The sequence below is a fragment of the Delphinus delphis genome, chromosome 6, assembly GCF_949987515.2.
Source record: "Delphinus delphis chromosome 6, mDelDel1.2, whole genome shotgun sequence".
NCBI classification, from domain to species: Eukaryota; Metazoa; Chordata; class Mammalia; order Artiodactyla; family Delphinidae; genus Delphinus; species Delphinus delphis.
The window spans coordinates 59,451,052-59,477,259 of record NC_082688.1 but is presented as its reverse complement, the minus strand read 5'-3'; the positions used below and the strand labels follow the sequence as shown (position 1 = coordinate 59,477,259).

At 35.4% G+C, this 26,208-nt stretch overlaps 1 protein-coding gene across 6 annotated transcripts in view; it reads left to right on the top strand.

Moving 5' to 3' along the window:
• The window catches only part of PTPRD (protein tyrosine phosphatase receptor type D), a 2,140,681-nt gene that overhangs the window by 798,731 nt on the left and 1,315,742 nt on the right, over positions 1-26,208 (top strand). For all 6 annotated transcript variants that reach the window (XM_060014745.1, XM_060014746.1, XM_060014743.1 and 3 more), the window contains one exon: positions 15,080-15,118. The gene's annotated coding sequence lies outside the window, so the exon portion shown is untranslated. The remainder of the gene's footprint in view (positions 1-15,079; positions 15,119-26,208) is intronic.

Genomic DNA, 26,208 nt, shown 5'->3' with positions numbered 1-26,208 from the left:
TAGGGTTTTTCCATATTATTCTTTTATAAAGCATATTTCAAGCAGGTGGAATCCACTCTGGAGATCCAAATATGTCTTTAACAGGTCTCAAGGTGCTATAGAGCCATGCAGGAGCAGATCAGCCAGCCGGCAGAAAGATGAAAACCTAGCAGGAGATGGAGTCTCCTAGTGAAACTTGCCATACAAATAAAAGTTTAAGGGATTTATTATGGCATCTTCGCCAATTAGAATTAAACACAGGGTAGGGGCTGGCAAGTAGAGTAGATCATTAGAGTATTTGCTAATGAAGAAACAGACTGGGAACAACGGGATACCAAACGTGTCAGAATCAGATTTAGGTCCTAGAAAATGGTATTTCTGGCTTAGTGCCTCAGCAGAGCATAAATAACCAAGAATCAGCTTATTTGCAAAATTATTAAACTTGGGAACTTCTTCTGAGTCTGATGGGAATGAAGGATCTGGTTATGAGACATTTCTAACTGGTTCTACCCGTCCTTCTAGGTTAGAAACTGTGATAGGGTTTCCGTAGTTGTTACCATGAGGGGACTTGTTTGGAGAGGTTACCTCTCTCCCATGGTGCTGTGGTTAATGTTGGAATTTTGAGAAATGAAGTGCCTGAAGTATAAAGGTGATGGGTTCATGAGTTGACATCACTGGTACCGTGAATACCAAAAACTCAGCCGGAAAATAGCAGTTGATTCAACAAACATTTATGTAGTCCCTTCCAAGTGTTCAATTCTAGATTCTAGGCACAGATGTGCAGTAGTAAATAGGACAGACAAAATGAATCCAATTGGCCTTCTAGTGGGAGACTGAAACTGATCTTTACAAAAAGTACACAGGATCCAAGTGAAATCCATCCATGATAAAACTCCTCTAGTTCTTCCACTCAGTTGCTTAGTCTTTAGGATTGTCACGGTCAGGGGGAGAAATTAAGGTATTGCTACCATTGATCCCTCTGAGCAAAAGGAGTAGGCAAACAGTAGCCATATGAGCTCTGAAACGGTATTGATTTTGGCAATTTGGAGAATTGTATCTATATCACTAGAATCTCAAAGCACGTTTGTATAATCAGTTTGTGGTTCTATGTACAAATACTTATAACATTTACCATACCTGGCAATTATTTGTTTACTACAGTTTGCGCTAACATGACCCTTTTAAAAGCAGAAACTCAGTCTCAGTCATATTTGTTTCTGATTCATAATTTTTTTTTTCTGAATGGATGAGTGAATATATAGATACTATTTTAACATAATATAAAAGGAAAAAAAAGTAGAGGTTTTTGAAATATGGTGGAGTTAATGATTCCTACATCAAACTACATTTAATTTTTTTTTTTTTTTAACATCTTGGGGTATAATTGCTTTACAATGGTGTGTTAGTTTCTGCTTTATAACAAAGTGAATCAGTTATACATATACATATGTTCCCATATCTCGTCCCTCTTGCGACTCCCTCCTTCCCACCCTCCCTATCCCACCCCCACCCCAGGCGGTCACAAAGCACCGAGCTGATATCCCTGTGCTATGCGGCTGCTTCCCACTAGCTATCTACCTTACGTTTGGTGGTGTATATATGTTCATGCCTCTCTCTCGCTTTGTCACAGCTCACCCTTCCCCCTCCTCATATCCTTAAGTCCATTCTCCAGTAGGTCTGTGTCTTTATTCTTGTCTTACCCCTAGGTTCTTCATGACTTTTTTTTTCCCCTTAAATTCCATATATATGTGTTAGCATACAGTATTTGTCTTTCTCTTTCTGACTTACTTCACTCTGTATGACAGACTCTAGGTCTATCCAGCTCATTACAAATAGCTTAATTTCGTTTCTTTTTATGGCTGAGTAATATTCCATTGTATATATGTGCCACATCTTCTTTATCCATTCATCCGATGATGGACACTTAGGTTGTTTCCATCTCCGGGTTATTGTAAATAGAGCTGCAATGAACATTTTGGTACATGACTCTTTTTGAATTATGGTTTTCTCAGGGTGTATGCCCAGTAGTGGGATTGCTGGGTCATATGGTAGTTCTATTTGTAGTTTTTTAAGGAACCTACATACTGTTCTCCATAGTGGCTGTACCAATTCACATTCCCACCAGCAGTGCAAGAGTGTTCCCTTTTCTCCACACCCTTTCCAGCATTTATTGTTTCTAGATTTTTTGATGATGGCCATTCTGACTGGTGTGAGATGATACCTCATTGTAGTTTTGACTTGCATTTCGCTAATGGTTAAAGATGTTGAGCATTCTTTCGTGTGTTTGTTGGCAGTCTGTATATCTTCTTTGGAGAAATGTCTATTTAGCTCTTCTGCCCATTTTTGGATTGGGGTGTTTGTTTTTTTGTTATTGAGCTGCATGAGCTGCTTGTAAATTTTGGAAATTAATCCTTTGTCAGTTGCTTCATTTGCAAATATTTTCTCCCATTCTGAGGGTTGTCTTTTGGTCTTGTTTATGGGTTCCTTTGCTGTGCAAAAGCTTTGAAGTTTCATTAGGTCCCATTTGTTTATTTTTGTGTTTATTTTCATTTCTCTAGGAGGTGGGTCAAAAAGGATCTTGTTGTGATTTATGTCATAGAGTGTTCTGCCTATGTTTTCCTCTAAGAGTTTGAGAGTTTCTGGCCTTAAATTTAGGTCTTTAATCCATTTTGAGCTTATTTTTGTGTATGGTGTAAGGGAGTGATCTAATTTCATTCTTTTACATGTAGCTGTCCAGTTTTCCCAGCACCACTTATTGAAGAGGCTGTCCTTTCTCCACTGTACATTCCTGCCTCCTTTATCAAAGATAAGGTGACCATATGTGTGTGGGTTTATCTCTGGGCTTTCTATCCTGTTCCACTGATCTATCTTTCTGTTTTTGTGCCAGTACCATACTGGCTTGATTACTGTAGCTTTGTAGTATAGTCTGAAGTCAGGGAGCCTGATTGCTCCAGCTCTCTTTTTCGTTCTCAATATTGCTTTGGCTATTAGGGGTCTTTTGTGTTTCCATACAAATTGTGAAATTTTTTGTTCTAGTTCTGTGAAAAATGCCAGTGGTAGTTTGATAGGGATTGCATTGAATCTGTAGACTGCTTTGGGTAGTACAGTCATTTTCACAATGTTGATTCCTCAATCCAAAAACATGGTATATCTCTCCATCTATTTGTATCATCTTTGATTTCTTTCATCAGTGTCTTATAATTTTCTGCATACAGGTCTTTTGTGTCCTTAGGTAGGTTTATTCCTAGATATTTTATTCTTTTTGTTGCAGTGGTAAATGGGAGTGTTTTCTTGATTTCACTTTCAGATTTTTCATCACTAGTGTATAGGAATGCCAGAGATTTCTGTGCATTAATTTTGTATCCTGCTACTTTACCAAATTCATTGATTAGCTCTAGTAGTTTTCTGCTGGCATCTTTAGCATTCTCTATAGTATCATGTCATCTGCAAACAGTGACAGCTTTACTTCTTCTTTTCCGATTTGGAGTCCTTTTATTTCCTTTTCTTCTCTGATTGCTGTGGCTAAAACTGCCAGAACTATGTTGAATAAGAGTGGTGAGAGTGGGCAACCTTGTCTTGTTCCTGATCTTAGTGGAAATGCTTTCAGTTTTTCACCATTGAGGATGATGTTGGCTGTGGGTTTGTCATATATGGACTTTATTATGTTGAGGTAAGTTCCCTCTATGCCTACTTTCTGCAGGGTTTTTATCATAAATGGGTGTTGAATTTTGTCAAAAGCTTTCTCTGCATCTATTGAGATAATCATATGGTTTTTCTCCTTCAGTTTGTTAATATGGTTTATCACATTGATTGATTTGCGTATATTGAAGAATCCTTGCATTCCTGGAATAAACCCCACTTGATCATGGTGTATGATCCGTTTAATGTGCTGTTGGATTCTGTTTGCTAGTATTTTGTTGAGGATTTTTGCATCTATGTTCATCAGTGATATTGGCCTGTAGTTTTCTTTCTTTGTGACATCCTTGTCTGGTTTGGGTATCAAGGTGATGGTGGCCTCAAAGAATGAATTTGGGAGTGTTCCTCCCTCTGCTATATTTTGGAAGAGTTTGAGAAGGATAGGTGTTAGCTCTTCTCTAAATGTTTGATAGAATTCACCTGTGAAGCCATCTGGTCCTGGGCTTTTGTTTGTTGGAAGATTTTTAATCATACTTTCAATTTCAGTGCTTGTGATTGGTCTGTTCATATTTTCTATTTCTTCCTGATTCGGTCTTGGCAGGTTGTGCATTTCTACGAATTTGTGCATTTCTTCCAGGTTGTGAATTTTATTGGCATAGAGTTGCTTGTAGTAATCTCTCATGATCTTTTGTATTTCTGCAGTGTCAGATGTTACTTCTCCTTTTTCATTTCTAATTCTATTGAGTTGAGTGTTCTCCCTTTTTTTCTTGATGAGTCTGGCTAATGGTTTATCAATTTTGTTTATCTTCTCAAAGAACCAGCTTTTAGTTTTATTGATCTTTGCTATAGTTTCCTTCATTTCTTTTTCATTTATTTCTGATCTGATTTTTATGATTTCTTTCCTTCTGCTAACTTTGGGTTTTTTTTTGGTTCTTCTTTCTCTAATTGCTTTAGGTGCAAGGTTAGGTTGTTTATTTGAGATGTTTCCTGTTTCTTAAGGTGTGCTTGTATTGCTATAAACTTTCCTCTTAGAACTGCTTCTGCTGCATCCCATAGGTTTTGGGTCATCATGTCTCCATTGTCATTTGTTTCTAGGTATTTTTAAATTTACTCTTTGATTTCTTCAGTGATCACTTCGTTATTAAGTAGTGTAATGTTTAGCCTCCATGTGTTGGTATTTTTTACAGATCTTTTCCTGTAATTGATATCTAGTCTCATGGCGTTGTGGTCGGAAAAGATACTTGATACAATTTCAATTTTCTTAAATTTACCAAGGCTTGATTTGTGACCCAAGATATGATCTATCCTGGAGAATGTTCCATGAGCACTTGAGAAAAATGTGTATTCTGTTGTTTTTGGATGGAGTGTTCTATAAATATCAATTAAGTCCATCTTGTTTAATGTATCATTTAAAGCTTGTGTTTCCTTATTTATTTTCATTTTGGGTGATCTGTCCATTGGTGAAAGTGGGGTGTTAAAGTCCCCTACTGTGAATGTGTTACTGTTGATTTCCTCTTTTATGGCTGTTCGTATTTGCCTTATGTATTGAGGTGCTCCTATGTTGGGTGCATAAATATTTACAATTGTTATATCTTCTTTTTGCGTCAGTCCCTTGATCATTATGTAGTGTCCTTCTTTGTCTCTTCTAATATTCTTTATTTTAAATTCTATTTTGTCTGATATGAGAATTGCTACTCCATCTTTCTTTTGGTTTCCATTTGCATGGAATATCTTTTTCCATCCCCTTACTTTCAGTCTGTATGTGTCCCTAGGTCTGAAGTGGGTCTCTTGTAGACAGCAAATATATGGGTCTTATTTTTGTATCCATTCAGCCAATCTGTGTCTTTTGGTGGGAGCATTTAGTCCATTTACATTTAAGGTAATTATCGATATGTATGTTTGTATTCCCATTTTCTAAATTGTTTTGGGTTTGTTATTGTAGGTCTTTTCCTTCTCTTGTGTTTGTTGCCTAGAGAAGTTCCTTTAGCATTTGTTGTAAACCTGGTTTTGTGGTGCTGAATTCTCTCAGCTTTTGCTTGTCTGTAAAGGTTTTAATTTCTCCATCAAATCTGAATGAGATCCTTGCTGGGTAGAGTAATGTTGGTTGCAGGTTTTTGTCCTTCATCACTTTCAGCATGTCCTGCCACTCACTTCTGGCTTGCAGAGTTTCTGCTGAGAGATCAGCTGTTAACCTTATGGGGATTCCCTTTTGTGTTATTTGTTGTTTTTTCCTTGCTGCTTTTAATATGCTTTCTTTGTATTTAATTTTTGACAGTTTGATTAATGTGTGTCTTGGCGTATTTCTCCTTGGCTTTATCCTGTATGGGACTCTCTGTGCTTCCTGGACTTGATTAACTATTTCCTTTCCCATATTAGGAAGTTTTCATCTATAATCTCTTCAAATATTTTCTCAGTCCCTTTCTTTTCCTCTTCTTCTTCTGGAACCCCTATAATTCGAATGTTGGTGCATTTAATGTCGTCCCAGAGGTCTCTGAGACTGTCCTCAGTTCTTTTCATTCTTTTTTCTTTATTCTGCTCTGCAGTAGTTATTTCCACTATTTTATCTTCCAGGTCCCCTAATCGTCCTTCTGCCTCAGTTATTCTGCTACTCTGATCCCATCTAGAGTATTTTTAATTTCATTTATTGTGTTGTTCATCGTTGTTTGTTTCATCTTTAGTTCTTCCAGGTCCTTGTTAAATGTTTCTTGCATTTTGTCCATTCTATTTCCAACATTTTGGGTCATCTTTACTATCATTATTCTGAATTCTTTTTCAGGAGACCTCCTATTTCCTCTTCATTTGTTAGGTCTGTTGGGTTTTTGCCTTGCTCCTTCATCTGCTGTGTGTTTCTCTGTCTTCTTATTTTGCTTAACTTACTGTGTTTGGGGTCTCCTTTTTGCAGGCTGCAGGTTCGTAGTTCCCGTTGTTTTTGGTGTCTGTCCCCAGTGGCTAAGGTTGGTTCAGTGGGTTGTGTAGGATTCCTGGTGGAGGCGACAAGTGCCTGTGTTCTGGTTGATGAGGCTGGATCTTGTCTTTCTGGTGGGCAGGTCCACATCTGGTGGTGTGTTTTCGGGTGTCTGTGGCCTTATTATGATTTTAGGCAGCCTCTCTGCTAATGGGTGGGGTTGTGTTCCTGTCTTGCTAGTTGTTTGGCATAGGATGTCCAGCACTGTAGCTTGCTGGTCATTGAGTGAAGCTGGGTGCTGGTGTTGAGATGGAGGTCTCTGGGAGATTTTTGCTGTTTGATATTACGTGGAGCTGGGAGGTCTCTTGTGGACCAGTGTCCTGAAGTTGGCTCTCCCACCTCAGAGGCACAGCACTGACTCCTGGCTGCAGCACCAAGAGCCTTTCATCCACACGGCTCAGAATAAAAGGGAGAAAAAGTAGAAAGAAAGAATTAGTAGAAGAAGAAAGAAAAAAAGAAAGAAAGAAGAAAGAAAGAAAGGAGGGAGGGAGGGAGGAAGGAGGGAGGGAAGGAAGGAAAAAAGAAAGAAGATAAATAAAGTAAGATAAAATATAATAAAGTTATTAAAATAATTATTAAGAAAAAAAGAAAAAAAAACGGATGATAGAACCCTAGGACAAATGGTGGCAGCAAAGCTATACAGAGAAAATCTCAGAGAAGCATACACATATACACTCACAAAAAGAGGAAAAGGGAAAAAAAATCATAAATCTTGCTCTCAAACCCCACCTCTTTAATTTGGGATGATTCGTTGTCTATTCATGTATTTCACAGATGCAGGGTACATCAAGTTGATTGTGGAGCTTTAATCCGCTGCTTCTGAGGCTGCTGGGAGAGATTTTCCTTTCTCTTCTTTGTTCTCACAGCTCCGAGGGCTCAGTTTTGGATTTGGCCCCGCCTCTGCGTGTAGGTCGCTGGAGGGCGTCTGTTCTTTGCTCAGACAGGACGGGGTTAAAGGAGCCGCTGATTCGCGGGCTCTGGCGCACTCAGGCCGGGGAGAGGGAGGGGCACGTAGTGCGTGGCGAGCCTGCGGCGGCAGAGGCCGACATGACGTTGCACCAGCCTGAGGCGCGCCGTGCGTTCTCCCGGGGAGTTGGATCCCGGGATCCCGGGACCCTGGCAGTGGCGAGCTGCACAGGCTCCCCAGGAGGGAGGTATGGAGCGTGACCTGTGCTCGCACACAGGCGTCTTGGTGGCGGCAGCAGCAGCCTTAGCATCTCATGCCCCTGTCTGGAGTCTGCGCTTTTAGCCACGCGCGAGCCCGTCTCCAGAGCTCCTTTAAGCAGCGCTCTTAATCCCCTCTCCTTGCGCACCAGGAACCAAAGAGGGAAGAAAAAGTTTCTTGCCTTTTCGGCAGGTCCAGACTTTTCCCCGGACTCCCTTCCAGCTAGCCGTGGCGCACTAACCCCCTGCAGGCTGTGTTCACGCCGCCAACCCCAGTCCTCTCCCTGCGCTCCGACCGAAGCCTCAGCTCCCAGCCCCGCCCGCCCCGGCGGGTGAGCAGACAAGCCTCTCGGGCTGGTGAGTGCCGCTCGGCCCTGATCCTCTGTACCGGAATCTCTCTGCTTTACCCTCCGCACCCTTTTTGCTGTGCTCTCCTCTGCGGTTCCGAAGCTTTCCCCCTCCGCTACCCGCAGTCTCCGCCGGTGAAGGGGCTTCCTAGTGTGTGGAAACTTTTCCTCCTTCACAGCTCCCTCCCACTGGTGCAGGTCCCGTCCCTATCCTTTTGTCTCTGTTTTTTCTTTTGCCCTACCCAGGTACTTGGGGACTTTCTTGCCTTTTGGGAGGTCTGAGGTCTTCTGCCAGCATTCAGTAGGTGTTTTGTAGGAGTTGTTCCATGTGTAGATGCATTTCTGGTGTATCTGTGGGAAGGAAGGTGATCTCCGCGTCTTACTCTTCCGCCATCTTCCCGGAAGCCCGAGATATTTTTAAAGCAGAGTAAGATTATGGGTGAGGCTCTCTGGTGACCTAAACTTTTGAACATAATTTATATGTAAACAAGAGTTACTTTTCCTTGACTCTATCACCACCCTCCAACCTTTATTCTGCCTTTTTCCTCCCTTTTTCATCAAAATTCAAAAGAGAAAACCTTATATTTGATGAACTATAATTCTTTAAGTTACCATTTATCACTCAAAGTGTTCAACTTTTAATCTCAATATTCTGCTTAAATGTCTCTTACTAAAGGCAATAGTGAAGGCCAAAATTTTGTTGTCATCATCTTGGAACACTCTGAAGAACATTTTGCATTGCTGACGCCATTTGTTCTTGGCTCCTTCCTCCTTTAAACTTGAGAAATGTCTATCAAGTTTCTCAACCAATTTTGCTTATTACATTTTTGCTGCCTTTTCCAGTAATGTTGATGTTCCCCTAAGTATCCATTATTGATTATCACTTTTGTGTCCTCCGTTTCTCCCATGCTTCATTTATCCCTAAAACACTGATAAATCCCAAATCTGTAGCTCCAGTTTATAACTTTCTCCTGAACTCCAGGTCTACATGTCCAGTAGATTATTAGAACTACCCACAAAGAGATGCTACAGGATTCTAAAACTCATTTAAAATTTTACTTTTCATATTTCTCTGCTACCTCCTCAGATTGCTTTGTTAAGGTCATCAGAACCCTACTCCAAAATCTTCTCTGCCTTATCTTCACATTGCTCACTAATGATAAAAGTCTTGCTGTTATCAAGCCCTTCAAATCTGATTTTAAACCATGTTCAAATATTGGTCGTATCTCTTTCCACCACATGCTCAGACCCTAGCTACATAGAATGCATCGCCATCCATGTTGTTGCATAAGCTACTTTTCCCTATTGTAATATGTATTCACTCCAGTTAAATCCTCCTTTGACTCTCCCTGATGCACTGGCCACTCTAACTAGTGATTTGACAGCCTATATATTTACTTTAACATGCATTTTTTTCTACTAAAATTATTTGTTGTTCTTTTGAGAAAAGTCAGTGTAAATGCTGGGACATTTCTATTAATTTCAAACAGAACTTAGATGTGGTAGTAGGCATAAAATGGAACTACTTCACAAGAAGAGTTTCTGTTGAACAGAAGGATATAAAAATTATAAATTTGTATGTATTTCTTAGTGTAGCCTAACATATAGAATTTTTTTTAAAAGATGGAGCTAAAAGGAAGAAAAGACAAACTTAAATCATGGTGGGGGGGTGTACAACATGCATCTTCCAGTATCTGAATGAACAACATGATTAACACATTTAATATAATTTATGGTTATAGAACAATGCACTTAATTGCAGAATGTATATCATTTTCAAGGACACACAGAACATTTATAAAAATTAATCAGATGCTGAATTATAAAGCAAGTTTCAATATTTTATAGAGGATTGGCATCATGTTGAGTTAAGTGCTTTGTGCGTAAGTTATTTGAATCAGAAAATCTCCAGATATTAGGAAAATTAAAATATACATTTTTGCAATACTTCTTCAATAAAAAATCAACTTTAAAATACTTAGAAATGAATAAAAATTAAACTGCCATATTAAAAAAACTAAAACCAATGTTACAGTGAAGTGTACTTCAAATACACATAAAAGAAAAGAATAAGGCAGAAAATCGATTATAAGCATCCATGTCAAACTGAGGGAAAACAGCACATTTAACTCGAAGACAGAAGGAGAGAAATAATAAAAATCAGGAGGTAATAGAATGAAAAAATATTGTACATTGTACCAAACATACAATAGAGAGGATTAACAAAACTAAAATTGGTTCTTTGAATAACCTAATAAAAGTGGTAGATATTGATGTTACTGACCAAGTTAAAAAAAGAGAGGTGTCAATACTAATATCAGGAATAGAAGTTTCTACAAATCCTGAAGATACGAAAAAGATGTTGAAAGGATGTTGGAACTAACTTTTTTAAAAAAAATAAAATTTTGCGTAAAGTAAATTTCTAGTAAAATATAACTTAACAAAACTGATGTGAGAAAGAATAAGACGATCTGAATAATTACATACCTATTAATGAGATGAATAATAAAAATTCCTGTTTAACTAAAACTCGTAGTAAATTGAAAATAGAGGGGATCTTTCTCATTATGATAAGGAATATCTACCAAACACCTACAACAAATAGTGAACTTAATGGTAAGTTTCCCTTGAGATCAAGAGAAGGGTGCCCAGGAACAGCTCTTCTGTTCATTGTTCTAGTAGTCCTAGTGAGTGCAGTGATTCAAAATGCATACACATTCACACACATGCCAGTGTGCATACCCCAAAGCATGCATTCATACATGTATACAGGCACATTTTTAAAGTTCAAAGATTTAAGTGGAATATATGAAACCATCATTGTTTGTGTATAATATGAGAGTGCAGATAGTAAATTGAAAAGAATACACAGGTCAATTAAGATTGCTCAGTGTAAAGTCAATAGAAAGTCAATTGCATTTGTACATACAAGTGATAAATAGAAAACAGAAGTACCATGTTTAATAATATAAAAATATCAAATAGAAATGAATTTATTAAAAGGTGTGAAACCTCTATATAGAAAATTGTGCATTTTTGTGAAATAACACAAAATTAAAAGGCAATCCATGGAATGGGAGAAAATGTTTGCAAATTACATATATTTGATAAGGGATTAATATCCAGAATATGAAAAGAATAGTGAGAACTCTACAGTAAACAGATAACCCAACTAAAAATGAACAAAGGATTAAAGTAAACGTTTCTCCAAGGAAGATAGACAAATGGCCAAGAGCCACATGAAAAATTGTTCACCATCGTTAGCCTTTGGGGAAATGCAAATCAAAACCACAATGAGATACTATCACATGCACTGGCTATAATGGCCATATTTTTTAAGAGTGGAAAATGACAAGTCTTGGCGAGGATATGGAGAAATTGTCACATTTATTCATTGCTGGTAGGAATGTAAAATGGCATTCCCACTCTGGAATAGAGTTTGGCAGTTCCTCAAACAGTTAAACATAGAATTAACATATGACTCAGAAATTCTACTCCTACATATATGCCCAGGAGGACTAAAAACATATTTTCACACACAAAACCTGTCCACGGATGTTCATAGTGGCATGATTCATAATTGACCAAAAAAGAGTGAAAATAAGGAAAATTTATTCTTTGCTAATGAATAGATTAAAAAAATGTACTGTGTCCACTCAGTGGAATATTATTCAGCCCTAAAAAGGTGGGAAATACTGCTATGTGCTACAACATAGATGGACCTTGAAAACATTTTGCTAAGTGAAATAAGATAGACAAAAACATCTACAAATTGTATGATTAATTTGTATGACTTGTCCAGAATAGGCATATGCAGAGTGTCAGATTAGAGGTTGCCAGGGGAAGTGGATAAGGGAGAAATGGGGTTGATCACTAATAGGTATAGGATTTCTTTTTCAGATTTTGGAAAAGTTCTGGAATTAATGGTGATGTTTACACAACATTGTGAACATAATACAAACCATTAAACTGTCCACTTTGAAACAGTGAATTTTATGTTACGTGGATTATATTTTTTAAATATGCAATAAACTCTTAAGGAAAAGGTAGAGGGTCCTGCTCTTCTATCCACATCAAGTTGTGGTAAGATATGATATAGACACATGTGATATAGACAAATAGTTAAATGGGATACATTGACATCTAGAAACACCCAAGTATCTATGGACACTTAATTTATGACAAAACTAGCATTGCAGAGCAGTGGCAAAAGCAAGGTATTTTCAATAAGTTTTATTGGGTCAATTTGGAAAATAATAACATTTTACCACAAATCACACAGAGCAAAACATTAATTTCAGGTAGGTTTTTGGATTAGATGTGAGAGGCAGAAGAATCATACAATAACAAACTTTCAGAAGAAGATAGAGAAGAATATGTATATATGATCACTTCGTATAATACATGGGGCACAAAAAGAAAGACAGAGATGGTTAAATTTGACTGCTATAAAACTAAGAATGAAGTTGCAACAAGAGGCATAATAAGTGAGTAAAAGGGTGAGCTGTGGAGTGGGAAATATATTTCACCAAGTATAACCAACAAAGGACTCATATCTAGAATATATAAAGCACTTCTACAAATTAATAAGGAGAAGACAACCCACATTAAATGGACAAGAAAATTGAAAAGTATCTCCTTAAATAAAAAAATATATATTTGTATGAATCATGTATATATATATGACAAAAATATGAAAATACACTAAAACACATTAATAAAAAAATGACAATTAAAAGTATAATTATACTACACAGTAAACTGATGGCTAAAGCTAAGCAGAATATAAATATATTCTGGTGAATTTGTGCAACAATGGCAACTTTGATAACACTATTCAGCAGTGTCTGCTAAAATAGAACATATGTACTCTAGTAAATTACTTCTAGGAAATAGCCAAGAAAAATATGTGTGCATGTATAAATGGATGCTTATAATAGAATTATTCATGATAACTAGAAAGTAGAAACAATCCGTATCTGTCAATAGAGGATTGAATATATAAATCACGTAATATCTATCCAATGGAATTCTATAGAAATGAAAAATAATTATAGTTACAAGCAACAAGATGAATGAATCACACGTACATGTTGAGGGAAAGAAACTAAATAAAGATGAAAATACAGTGTATGATTTCAATTGTATAAAGGTCAAAACTAAGGCAAAACTATAGGATGAACAAAAAATCTGGAAACAGACAAATATATATATATAGTTTTTATATAATAGTTTATCATGATTACATTATACAATATGTTCAATGACATTACATGACATGTCCAAAGGATTGTCCCTCTCTGGTAACACATAGTCAATATGCCATGCAAAATTTTGATGAATACGTGACATTAGTGCTGCATTTCCACAGTCATGGCGTATGCATCTGTGTTGCCTCAACTGGTTTGCATTTTATTCAAACCTGTGCTTTAGCATAACCCACAAGAAGTAATCAAGTGAGTTTAAACTATATGTATTTACGTATGTGTATGCATACTGTGTGTGTATATGTCATTCATATATATAGTTTGTGTGTATGTTGTGTATATACATGTGTGTATACACACACACACATACACACAAATGCACACATAGTGACAGACCAAGTGGGCCTCTCTGTGTTAGTTGTGTTCTAGTTCTTGATCTGAGTGTTGATTACATGAGCATTCAGTTTGTGATAATTTATTGAGCTGTATACATTTGTACTTTTACAAGTTTCTTGTGTGATTTGTAACTCACAATAAAGAAATAACCTAAAATGTGAAAAGGAAAGAAAAATACCAAACATTTTCTTTGACTCTCATGAGAAGAACTAAAATCCAGAGACAGAGGCTTTGTACCTTTGAAGCCAGGCTCTCTCATAATACAACAAAATCCACTGCTTGCTCCTCTCAAGTGAACCACTGGTCTCCAGTGATTCTAAGCCCTAGAGAAAGAATTTTAATAGATTCGTTCTGGCCAATTTGTTACCAATTAGTGGTCCAGCATTATGTATGCAATTCTGGCCAGATAACCTAATTTGAATGCTGTGGCAATAAGAAGCAGGCACATATTTATCGACACAGAAAACTGTATACACATAGTATCAGATTTTCAGATTTATTGTTATTCTTCATTCTCTTTTATAGAAAAATAGTTTTTTCAATACTGGTACAATATATAATTTCAAATTAATTCCCAAGGTAAAAGGAAAAGGTGATAATCATATGTTTAAAAAATAATTTCCTTTATTTTATAGAATAATGGTTAGAAGTTCAATATTTCTGCTAAAACACAGAAGCAGTCAGGCATATTTACAAAAGGCCTCACAATGTTTGCCATTGTCTTTACACAAGACAACATTTATAAAACCTTTGCATCCCACAGCAGGTGCTAGGTCTTCTTTTGGGAATTTGTGCTGTTCAGATACTGCCTTCATTTGAACTTCAAATACCTTAAAAACATAGAGGCTGCATTTTAATATAATTTGGAAATTAAAGCCCTTTTATTTTTGTCATTATAATATCTTACATGGATTTACTTTCCAAAAATGAATCAAAGTCGAAACTAATGACTGTCTGATACCAACAAAGGCAGAAAAATGGTAAAACGTTTTTAAAAATGAAGCTTTGGTGTTCCTAGCTCATAAGAAAAATAAATGCATGTAATAAGTATTTGGAGATTTCAAGTATATTTAGTAATAGTCTACCTTCTTTTGAGAATCTAAAGAATTAAACTGAATAATTATGGTCACCTGAATAGTTGGAAACATATTTTCAAGATCTAGACTGTATTTTCTTTGTCTATTTAATGGCACATTATGAGATTAAATAAACACTACAATTTAAGTGAAAAACATATTTTCACCTAGAAAAATGGTTTCCTAAGGTATTTTCATCAGTCTACAATATTTATAAATGTAAACGTTATAGAATTATAAAAATTGTGTATCTATTTTTAAAACAAGAAAACTAAAGTAACTTTTTTTTCACTCTATTTTTCTAATTAGGCTTGGACTCCTGGATCATCCAGTGACTTCAAAATTCTGGTAAGACACTTTTTTTTTATAGTACTGTCAATATTTTCATTCTTTTGCCACAAATTTTGGGAGGTTATCTTTCTTTTTATCTCAGGCTTAATCCTTTTTCTTATTTCTCCCCTCATTTCCATCCCCTGAGGTTGAATCTCCTAAAGCCAATAGTAGAAAGTCAATTACATCTTAACCCATATGGGATGATCTGTTAAGTCCAGATACTTCTTGAAGATTCAACTTCATGGGTCAGGAGAATATTCCAAGGAGGGGTAGCATTTGTTTCTTAAGGAAACAAAAATCACCACCAAAACAGTCTGAGATAGGAAAAATAATTATTCAGGTAAGATGCAGAGAGTATCAATTTGAAAATTTTTCTTTTAAAATAGATCAAATGCAACAGCAAAATAAAAATCACAGAGGAGCTGATAACTGAATTTTTAAAAAGATTTTCATTTCTACAATGTTGATATTATAGTTTACATATTATGGAACTAGAAATACACTGAAGGCACTACAGTTTTCAACATGAAAACTCTTAAAATTTGTATGGTATTTGCCTGGTACATATATTATAGGCATGGGGAAGCGAGATTGTTTAATTAAAAAGATGACTGGTTGAGGTAGAAGTTTTTCTATAAGTTGTATTTTCCCAAACATTAGCTTATATATTCATCTTACACTCCACCCAGTCTCTTTTTTTTCCCTCCAAATATTATAGAAATGTTGCTCAAATTCATGTATTGGTTTCCTACTATGTTCTGAATATATGCAAGATTATAAAACATTCTTTATCTCATATTTTATCTTATTTAGTTTTTGTCAATAATACTCTGGTTTGGATTCTTATTCTTGTGTAATATGGGAGTCCACAATTTTCCTGATTTCTAGAGTCACCCTTTCTATAATACTCAGCCAAGAGTACTATGAAATTTCAACTAGATGCATTGCAGAAGTACAGTCTTATACATCAGTCTTTACTAATAATTGGTTATTGCTAGGTTAGAATGGGAGGGTGGTGAGAGTTCCACGTGTCTTTGTTATTGTGTATGACCTGTTGCTCCCAAATTCTTCTCAGGGTTTCCAAACTAGTATCTTCTGGTCATCTTATCATGACGTTTCTGTGCTACTTCAGGCCATATCCAGTGTATACCTTCTGCCAAACAGTAACAAAGCTGACACTATTCATTCTCATGAGGGTGAGGGTTAACATCCTATCCCTTTAGCACTTTCTGCAAATAGAGAGCTTTGCTTAAGCATTTGATTTATTATGATGAAAATTGGGATACAGGATTTCATAATCTCAATGTTTCCTGGATTTTTCCCCATCCTAAACCTTCTCTTAGTTGCACATGTGGGATCTGGACATGCCTCCTGTAATTATCCTTTTTTTCTGAACTCTACCTGCCTAATTAATTCATTTAAGCTGTCAGTGTGTTCTTGCAATTCTCATCATCCCAGTTGTCTTCTGGGTATTCTTCTTCTAATTTATCTCATTTCTAATCCATTTCATAAAACAGACAGATGATTGATCAAAAACAGCACTTATCCTCATAGTTCTATATCTTGCCATATTGCCTGTAAGGATTTTTTCCCCTGATCTGTTATATACGTGATAATTGAGTTCTGCCACACTTATTCAAAAGCAATCTTCCTTGAGCACATACCAAGAAACTCAAAGCTAAGTTCTTTCCTCTCATAGCCCCCATCGTCATTATGTCAACTTCTGTGAATGGAGTGGTCTTCCTTGTCTGCCTATACATCCATATTCTATTCATCTCTCAAGGCCAAGTTCAACTCCAACTCCCATTTTCTCCTGAAATTCTTCATTGCTTTAAACATTGTGGTATGATTCCCCACCTTCCTGAACTCTTTATTTTCAGGATCACAAAGTTAGCGCTTTAACTTATACTGTCTTGTGTTCTAAGGTTCTTGTATTGCATGCATATTTTCTACTTAGCAATTTTGCAAGCTTGTTAAATGAGGTAGGAATGCCCTCTTGTGCCATTTATACAGCATACCTTACATATTGCTCTGTGTTTAGTAGTTCCTCAAGAAATATTTTAATAGACTAACTTATTTAGGATCTCACGTGTACTCACTATGCTATAAAGCTCAAACCTAACACTTAATTTCTATATTGTTTGCTTCTATCCAATTATGAGTTTTAGTAGGAATAAAATGACTCGAACATGGAGGGTGATTGATATATAATTCTGAATTTATTTCAGGTAATATTGATACAGTCTAGAAAACTGTGTTATTAGAGTACAATTCAGTGAAAAGAAAATAAATGTAAAATTCAAACTAGAATAGTATTGAAATGTAAATGATAATATGCAACTATTACAAAGTAAAAGAAATTGAAACATATTCTATTCATTATCATATAATCCTCAAGCTTAAAAAATAATATTTATTCTGGAACTAAATGCCAGCAATAAAAATTCACTTCCATATGAAGAGCTAATACAGTCCACGTTGAAGTTGAAAATATTTACAGAAAGCCTTATTGCAGCATTTTTCCACTTACATAAAATAATATGTTTAATGCTTATGATTCACTGAATTTTTTATCTGGGTGTGCAATTGCAGCAGTCTGTTCCAATTCATAAATTTTATTTTCTGCACCTGGAGTTTGGACCTTTTAAGAGGTCAAGCTAATAACACATGCACAATTATGTACAGTTGAAGGGAATTAATATTTTTAAGGATTCACTGTGTATCAGGTGCTTTGCTAGGTGCTTTTTTTAATGGATGTAGTCTCAGTTCTACCTTCCAATCATACTCTGAGGCATGCATTTTGTTCAGCATTTCAGAGCTGAGGAGACTAAGGGTCAGAGAGGTTAGTTAGTTCATCTACAATCACTTAGTCGTGATGCTGAGATTTCAGTCTATTTCTAGGATGCTGAAGATGTCACTGAGATGTCTTTCCGAAGAAAATTTACCCCAGTATGCTTTTAATAATATCCAGTTCTACATATATTGAAGTAGCACCCCTGGCTTGCAGTCCTTAAGAAAAGTGCATAAGTGGTTAACATGAGGTTTAGTCTTTTGTACTTTATAGTTATTTGAGAAGATGAAAAGCCTGCTTGCTTTAAATCCAAGGGTGGGAAAATTGTCACAGTCTATGCCCAAGTTGTACATTTGCACGTATGTATTATATAATATGCATCTATCTTTTATATCATATCTATATCTATCATATATATATTTATATTTATACACATATATACATATTCATGTCTTTAATAACCAAAACAGAATCTACGTAGTGGAAACCCACATAACCCTTCTGTAGTTAGACTATGGTGATTAATGGATGTTTCATTCACTCATTCGTGTACTCAGTTTTTTAATGCAAATTTTATGTAGGTTTGGCCATCCTATTTTTAAATAGTATTACAGACAACCTGCAGATTACATTCATGTGCTTAGTATTAGTCATGGAATTTCTTTCAAATGATATAAATTATTCAACTGAGTATTTCATTTTCTAAGAATTGAGTTCAGTCTCTAATATAGAGGGTTTAAAAATATTTTTTGGACATATACCAAAATATCCGTATGTTTTAAAGTAGTCCCTCATCAAGAATTAAATGTTTGGTGTTAAAATACTATGTGTTTTCTAAGGGTCTTAAGTTGTATTTAAAAACTGAAGGGAACAGACCACACACATATGCCTACCTCATAGTTTTGAATTAGGAAACATACATAAATATTTTATTATTCTTCATTTATAGTTATTATAAAATATTGGCTATATCCCCCTGTTGTACAATATATCCTTATAGCTTATTTTATACCTGATAGTTTGTACCTCTTAATCTCCTACCCCTATATTGCCCCTCCCCCTTCCCTCTCCCCACTGGTGACTACTGGTTTGCTCTCTGTATCTGTGAGTCTGCTTCTTTTTTGTTATTTTCACTAGTTTGCTATATATTTTAGATTCCACATATAAATGATATCATTTAGTATTTGTCTTCCTCTGATTTATTCCACTCAGCATAATACCTGTCAAGTCCATCCATGTTGCTTCAAATGGCAAAATTTCATTCATTTTTATGGCTGAGTAGTATTCCATTGTCAATGTATACCACAGCTTCTTTATCCATTCATCTGTTGATGGAAACTTAGGTTGCTTCCATATCTTTGCAATTATAAATAAAGCTGCTGTGAAAATTGGGGTGCATGTATCTTTTTGAATTAGTGTACTTTTTTTTTTAAATATATACCCAGGAGTGGAGTTGCTGGGTCATATGAGAGTTCTATTTTTAGTTTTTTGAGAAGCCTCCATACTGTTTTCTACAGTGCTTATACCAATTTACATTCCTACCATCAGTGTATGAGGGTTTCCTTTTCTCTACATGCTTGCCTACATTTGTTAAATGTGTTCTGTTTGCTGACAGCCATTCCAACAGCTGTGAGGTGATATCTCATTATGGTTTCGATTTACATTTCCCTGATGACTAGCAATGTTGAGCATCTTTTCATGTGCCTGTTAGCAATCTGCATTTCCTTTTTGGGAAAATATCTATTTGGTTCTTGTACCCATTTTTAAATTGGGTTGTTTGTGTATATCAACTATACTTCAATGAAAAAGTAAAAATTAAATAAATACTTTGTCAATTTTATGAAAATATACAGGTATTAAAATTATCTTCAGTGTTAGCTTGCTATTGTGATGAAAATGGTCATGATGTGAACATAAATTATATGTTCAGGGACCAAAGAAAGGAATAGCATACTCTCATCAATTCATTTATTCATCTCTCACATCTTATTGAGTAATTTATTTGTGCAAACAATCTAATAGAGGTTAGGTAGTATAAAAATGATGTGATTGAGTTCAAGGACTGTCATTTTATGTGTTTTGTGTAATTGTGGTGCTTTTATTTATTTTTAAAATTGGTGTCGACTGAAGTTCTCAATGTTTGTTTTAGGCCTTTCATTTTTTCCCTTCACCTTGCTAGGATGCCAGGTTATTGGACAGTATGAGAGGCATCATTAGTGCCCATCAGTATTTGGGTTTCCTTTCATTCTTGAGTAACAGGGAGATGATATTTTCCCTCTACCTTACGGTGAGGTAGGGCCATGTGATTATTTCTGGCCAATGAAAACTGGAAAAGCAGTGTATCACTTTGGGGCAGAGGAGGTGAAAAGACCCTGTGTACTTTCTAGTCTCTCTCTGCCTCTACAGAAGAGACATCAGTTTGAGATAACAGAGCCACAGTAGTAAATCATCCTGGTTCTCTGAGTCATCTGATGGAAGAAACCTGCTGTGGCAAGACTCCTAGTTCCAGAGCCAATGTATAAGAACAAGAAGTAAATTATTTGTTTTAAGCCACTGAGTTCTTCTTTCTCGTTTTGTTTTTGGTTTTGGTTTGTTGCAGCAGCCTAAAACCTGCTCAAACTAATCAAATGGTTCTTGTGAAAATGGGCATCGTAGTATTTATGTAATTTTGAAATCTGGAGTCAGGTTTCCAAAGGTATGTTTTGGCAATATTATTTTTGACTTTAAAATAGTTTTCTCCTGTCACCAAATAATCTGAGGTACTACTTACGTGGTTGTCATAGCAGGTAACAAAGCTCCCAAAATAAAAGCCTTGGGAAAATCTGTACTAAAATATTTAATAAAAAACAGCTATTACTCACTTACCAAATATCTTTAGAATCAAACAACATGAAGAGGGGAAAAGATACAAGACGAATATCTAAATTTAAAATGGTACACTTTCCAATTGAAAAATGAACAGTATTCTTGTAATAATGCTTTTAGTTCTTTAATCTTAACTGTCCTTAGGTAAGATCCATATTAAGGACCATAAAATAATCATTTCCTTTTTCCTAAGTTAAAAAGAGTCTCCATGTCTTAGATTATTTTATTTTGGTAGGGTATTCAGAGTAATCTTTGTTCAATTTTTACTCTTTGAATTGACCTGAAGCAACACCCCCACCTATGCCTGTTTTGTTTTGTTTTGTCTTATACAGTGTAAGCTTCCATGTGCTAGCTCAGTTTAACTTTTTTTTTCAGTTTAACTTTTTAAAAGATGTAATAATTTAAATGCCACTAACATGCCAACTAGCATCATTTCTACAACAATTAATTAATTAAACATAACCTCCTTTCTTCACACACAGGAGTGGAGATCAAAAATAATTGTATGTATACAATTACCTGGAACTAAAAGCATTTAAGTCCACTACCATGGAAGGGAGCACAACAAATTACACCTCATCATATTTCATGTCAATAATAAAAGTCTCCCAAAACATGGTTGCGGGACATTAAAATCTACCTCTATAATGTTGATTCAACTTCTAAGAATCAGAGTCATTACATCTGGAATTCAGTCTGACTTGAGTGACACATCCCTTCAACAACTTCCATTAATTTTGTATCTCCTCATTCCTCTCCCCTAATTTCACCTTCAGGATTGGAGTTCAAAAAAACCTTCTCAAGGCAGCACATTCCATTTCGGGAGAATTAGTTATTAAGCATACTTCCTTAACATTGAGCAAAAATTATGTCATATTAGTAGTTTGCTTCTCAGGATGGCATAGGGCTTGCACATTTGCTAATAACAATCCTTAGTTGGATTCTACTAGTGTCAGTAACTAGACTGTATGCAGAACTGTCTTTTTAGTGGAAAGGTACATTATCTACTTTTGTATTTAAGTCACTCTCATCTAACATATTAATAAATGCTTTCATGAAAATAATTTAAATAGGGATTCTAGTAAATCTACTGAAATTATCTTAGTACTAATATTCAATATTTTGAAAGAACCTTTTGTGGTTAATTAAGCATGGCATACCCTGCTTGATTTCTTGCCTGCTGTCCTAAGGCAAGCAGTACTTCTCCAGGTGTTTGTAAAAAATAGGAACACTACCCAAGCAGGTTTTTATGGATTTTTATTTATTTGTTTATTGTTCCATTTGTTGTTGTATGTTACTTCCTTTGTCTTGGGTACTCAGACTACCAGACTTACTGTCCAACAAGTATCAAGTGATATCAGGAAAACTCTACAATTGCCAGCTGATGCCCCTCCCCTTCTCATCCCTCTCCCTGTGTTTTTCAGAGGGACTCTTAGACAATCATTTCCACTTTGTCCCAGCCTGAAAATCACTCCTGCAATACAAACTCTAGTATCAAAAAAAGATAAATGCCTTAAAAAGTTGCCACAAACATGCTGAGGCATATGAAAATGTCTTTCCGTATATTATTTCTATTTTCTAGTCATGCTGAATTGGTTTACAATTTTTTGCTAGTGGGATGTATATGGTAGAAGTTGTCTTTCACAATTTCAGAAATAAGGGAGGAACAGGAAATGTGAAAAGGTAATAAAATGATTGAGGTTGAAGAAAGGCAATACCTTACGGTATGTTTAAGTTTCCTGAAAAATTAAGCATAGACTTTTGTAAGTGATCTTATATACTTTTGTTTATCACCATTCTCAAATATTAATTTACTGTCAAATATGTTAACCTATTCTATTTTGTCATTGGCATAGAATATGTTGCTTTCTCTATATCTATTTCTAATTATACTAAGTCCTCTCAAATATTTATATTTTGTTTATTCATTTAAATCTTCTTTCTACCTAGTAATATAGTTCTATTAATAACATGTTGAAGGCAGTACCCCAAAATGACCACTAATTTTCACTTTTCAGGCATGTATGACGTCATACATATGCACTTGTATTTTTGACACGTCTTTATCTTTTTTACCATAACCATCAAAATTGCTTTGAATTTTTATGTGATCTTGTTTTATATACTTAGTTATTATGTAAAATTTTACAGTAGCCCATGTAGACCCTTAAAATGATTTCTAAAAAGCATGCTTAAAGAAAATTATAGCATCTTGTTGTAGGTACTGAACAATGGTAAGCGGCAAGGTGGGTGGGCTTTAAGGGACTGGGACTATGCTAATAGGACTAAATATGGAGACTTGTATACTGTCCTGCCAATGGCTACCCAGCCCAGCCTCTATCCTAGTTTCTGAGATACCCTTCTATCCTGGATATGTGTACCAGTTCCTAGATATTGAAAACACATAAAGGCTTGCTACGTGTCTGTGGCAATTGCATTTTTACCATATTGAGGTAGAGTGAGGACTTTTTTGATGTAAGATGTAGATGTGCAAGCAGTTCACAACCATAGCATAGGATTTATTTTCCTTACCAAAAATTTGACAAGTCAATAAATCATGTTTCATACTTAGGCAGCTATGTAGTTGCTACAGGACTCAACACTGGACAGGTTGGGTTCTGTCTCTGCTTTTGTCGGATTCTCCTAAAGTTCTCTAAAATTGTCTCCTGCTAGAAAAAACTTAGAATAAAACTTCCAGTTATTTAAGTCCTGCAATTTGTCATTAATTTTCACAAAAGTATTTGCCACAGAAAAACTTCTCAAATATTTCCTCTTCTTGGAAAAAAAAAAAAGAAAAAGTGGACATTTTGTCCTATCAACATGTATCTGAATAATTGCAAATACTTTCTATCCTGAAAAGGAAATCAAGAAACCTGCGTAAAGGGACTATGTTAAAACATAAGGGTATTACTATACTAGCAAGTCTCCCTCAGGAACATTCATGCATACCTTACTTCAGAAATAAGCAAAACCACTTTTTAAATTATACATCCAAAAGTCTTATTTAGTATTCACAACACAAAATGTTATATAAGGTCGCATATTTTGTTTTCTGTGCCTTTGCTGATGACTTTTCATTCCACATTCCAGTGCATTAAAATGGTTCAGTACCATAATTCTTAACACTAATTAGATTAATGCACCCTTCTAATAAACACAGAAATAACCTGAGTGGCAAACTGAGGTTTTAGCAAGGACTCATGACACCCCAATGTCCATCTCTTTAAAAACTCTATTGTGGAGAATTGAAACACATGGCACCATCATTCCAGAATCCTAAAGTCAGACTTAAAAATACATTAGTGAAGTTGTACTTTTACCTTTTTCTTAGTAGTCTCACTTGCCTTTTATCAAAACATAGCCTTTTCCTATTTGCTTGCTAAGTCTAGAATATCGAGGTCAAATTCTGCTCTGATAGTGGAAAAGAGAACAAGTTTCTAGCGGCTAAACATGTGTTTCTTGGAGAATAAAGACACAATTCAAGCTTTACTATGGCATGGTTTTGTTCTGATTGATTCCTATTAAGAAGTAAGACTATTTTTTTCCTCGTTAAAAATAGTATAGTCCTTTAATTCTCCCATCTCCATTGATCACATCTAGGAGTATAATTTTAGGGGATTTATTTTATGCTATTATTATTTTACAGTGTTTATTCTGACCATGTAGCATATACAATTTTAAAATTTAATAAATAGAATCTTAGATATATTCTTGGAGAATATTTTACAATCCTCTGTTGCAACTTCCCATCCACTTCTCCCCGCTGTTTTAATGTAGCAAATGAAGCCAGATTTCTCAATAGGGAATTATTTGTATGGGAGTAAGGGTCATGTATGGAGATGCTGTTAATTTTTCCAAGTTACCCCAATCACCTGTTTCAAAACAATACATAGTCATTCTATATATGCTTAGTACACTGCCTAGCCTAGATTTTCTACGTTTGTCTTGATTTAAGGGTTTTGCCTTCATATCCTTAAGTAAATAAGACCTTAAGCCACCAGGTGACTTATTCTTGCTTTGAAAAAATATAACTATGAAAATGATATTTTGCTCTAGGAGTGCCTTCGTGATCCTTGAGCTCGAGCTGTAGGTCAGCTGTACTGTGGACTTTGCTATGACGTTTGACAGACAAATTAAAGCCTCTATGTCTCAGTTTTCTCCTCTGTGAAATGAGTCTATGTGTAATTATTACCAAAATTATTTTCAACTCTAATGATCTATTTTGGATAAAAAGGCTCAGTCCCACCCTGTCTTTTTATTTCGGTAAATAGAGATATTTACCATTTCAAGATATTTACAGTTACAAGATGTCATCTTAAATTCTCAGCGAAGCTCATGCAGACTTGAGAGTGGACATCCTGACAGCATGGTGGTGTTTTTATCTTCACTGTTGATCTTTTTGTTTCCTTTTCATGCTTGCAATGTCATTTTCTTTTATAAAGGAAAATATTTTGGTGTACTTTCTTTACAGAGTGCCAATGGAGAACTCAAGTATTTCTTTTATACTTACATCTATTCTTTGACATACTAAAGGTGAATTTTATGTTTGTAAAACATATGCTATTATCTCTCAAGCTTCCATAATAGAAAAGAGCAGAATTCCTTGAACTGCTGATGGTTTAACACCAATGCTCAATTCACCATAGTTATGTAAGGAAATTTTAAGGAGGGTATTTTCTGAGAAATTAGGAATGATTAGAATTTTTACTCAAGATTGACTTAGAAAAATTGGATCTTTTGTTTCAAGTCTTTCACTACCAGTTTTTTAAAATTATTTTTTGAGTCTTACAAATATATACTTTTTACCATGAGAGTATTAATCAGCCAGAAGTATCAAATATTTTTTATGTTCCGAAATGGAGTGTCTGATAATCGAAAGGGGGGTGGTTTACCACACCAAGTATAATCGCTTCCATCTACTGCACGGAAAACTGGCTCATTCTTCCCATCATTCCCTAAATTGTCCGAGGCTTTCAGGACTGAGTTATGGAATAAGTGCCGCTGCTCCATATCCGTGGTAAACTTTCCCTTGGAATCACAAGGTACTTTTGCTTAAAATCCTTCTTTCCATTTCTGTTATTTTCAAAACTGAAGTTACAAGATTGTGGTTGAAATGGCCACAAAAATGATGTAAACAAAATGAGTGAGCTTAATGCATTCTTTCTTTGAAAGATAAACTCATTAAAAAGTTTATTAGCACTGGTTTGATTATGAAATTGTTTCATTTTATTCATGTCACTGCTTAATATCTGTTTGGAATAGGATTTTGAAAATATGTTCCTTTTCACGCTGAGGTGAAAGTGGTCATTGTTACAAATAAATAGATTCTTACAGTAATGTGATGCATTCTATTCTTCATCTACATATCAAATATCTGTAAGTTGAGAATTTTCATGGCTTTAATATATATTCCATCTTTTTTTTAGTTTTATCTGAAACAGGTGTTCAT